The following is a 2,448-nucleotide window of genomic DNA, read 5'->3' as shown; positions in this document are numbered from 1 at the left end:
GAAAATAGTTTTAATTGGCTCATAGTTCTGGAGACTGTGCAGGAAGCATGGTGCCAGCATTCACTTCACTTCTGGGGAGGACTCAGGGAGATTTTCCTCATGGCAGAAATTGAAGCAGGAGTAGGTGTCTCACATGGCAAGAACAGGAGCAAGAGAGAGGGAAGGAGGTGCTTTTAAATAGCCAGGTCTCCCGGGAACTCACTCACTAACATAAGGCCAGTACCAAAAGGATGCTGCTAAACCATTTATGAGAAATCTACCCCCATGATCCAATCACCTCCCCACCAGGCTCCACCTGCAATACTAGGGATTACAATTCAACATGAGATTTGGGTGGAAATAAACACACAAACTGTATCACTAGTAAATTTAATTTATATATAATCATGGTATGTTTAAGTCGATGAAATTAGTCTATTAAAAGAAATCTCAAACTGGATTTTTAAAATTATCAAGAATAAAATCCAGCTATTATTTATTCTGCTTAAAAGATCTAGACCCAAACTAAAGTAACATGTTTCAAAAAAACAGGAGATAAAGATATACTAGACAAATACCAGAAAAAAGCTGATTTAGCATTAATGCTCTCAGGTGCAATAAAATTTTAGGTGAAAAACCTTATAGGGCCAATGAGAAACACCAATAATATTGAAGAAAGAACAATACATAAATTAAATATAACAGTGATGATTTCTGAGTAAAGGGCCCAAGACTCATGAAATGGGTTGCGGTCCACCTCCTTTAAAGTTTGTATTTGAGGACACTTCACTTTGGCACACAATATCTTACATTGTTACATCAACTGAAATTTCAATGTAAATATTTCATTACAATTCAAAGAGCCTTGCTTCCACCTAGGTTTTCTTGTCTTTTCATGGAATATTTACAATTGACTGTGCTCTAGATAATGGTTTCAAAGAATTGACATCACATAAACTAGTTTTACCAAATCTTCAGGGACAAAAAAATTTTACAGTTTGTTTAAAGAAAAATAGAATAAAGGAGAGTGCTTCCCACTCATTCTATTATATGAGACTAACATAGCCTTGATAACACAAACAAGAAGTGACAGAACACAAAATACAAATATAGACCGATCTCACAAGTGAAATAGAAAAAAAAAAATCAAACCTAAAATTCAGCAAGTTGAATCCATTAGTATATAAACTTATGTCACTGTCAAAGAAGGATCTAGCTCATAAATGCAGTGTTGATTCAATAGCAGACCTTTCTAATATAATACCCATTATTAACAGTTTGGTGAAGAATAATATGTATAGTATCTCAACACATACAGAATATGAATTTTAGAACATTAAACATCACTCACAAAAAACTTTTAGCTATCTAGAAATAGAAAGGAATCCCCTTAACCTGATAAGAACCTATTTGCTGAAAAGACTATTTACTATATAATATTGAGTAGGAGGAGATAGAATGGGACCCTTTTTTTTTCCTGACTTTAATAGAAAAACAACAAAAATTTTACCATAAAGTTTTACCATTAAAAGTGATATGCACTGTAATTTTTGATATATGCTCTTTATCAAATAAATAAAATTTCCAATTAGTCCTTTCTTTCTAATTGTATCCTGATGTTAAGTCTTAGCCAAAGCAATAAGACAAGAATAAAACAAAATTGTCATTATTTGCAGATAAACTATTAGGACCGATAAGAAGCACATCAAAATTGCTAGGCATATGATAAGCACACAAAAATCAATAGCATTAGACCACAAGTGATAACCAATTGGAAAATGCAACCAAAACCAAAATAGAATTCACGAGTGCTATAAAAATACACAAAATCTTAACAGAAGATCACTACCAAAGTGAATCTAACAAACCACATGTAAAAGTTTATGTGGAGAAATGCATAAACCATTATTAAAGAACATAAAAATATAACTGGAATAAATGGTGACAGCTCATAATCACGATCATGGAGAGGAAAACTAAATATCAGAAAACGCTCCTCTTCAAACTATTCTATAAATTCAATGTAATTCAAATCAAAATGCCGACAGAGGGTTTCCTGGAAATTTCAACACTATTCTAAAATGTATGCAGGAAAATGAATGTACATAAATATTCAAGATAGTTCAGAAAAAGAACAAAGAAGATTCCCTTATGAATAATCACAATTCTTTATAAAATTATAGCTTAACAATAAGAGGCAGTATGTTATTGGCAGAGAAACAGACAAATCAATGGAATAAATTAGGAACATCAGAAACATCCCCAATTTATAGGGCACCTTTGTATAAAATAGAGGAGGGATAAAAATTTACAGAGAAAAAGTATTCAGTAGGTGAGATTGAAACAACAGACTTCATTTTTTTAAAAAAAGAGCCTATTTCTCCCATTATATATATATATATGTAAAAATTCTATTTAATTAAATATCTAGATATAAAGAAATTTCTACAATTTTAGAAGAAAAATAAA

Source organism: Saimiri boliviensis, chromosome 14 (assembly GCF_048565385.1).
Source record: "Saimiri boliviensis isolate mSaiBol1 chromosome 14, mSaiBol1.pri, whole genome shotgun sequence".
NCBI lineage: Eukaryota > Metazoa > Chordata > Mammalia > Primates > Cebidae > Saimiri > Saimiri boliviensis.
Note: the sequence above shows the minus strand (reverse complement) of the source record.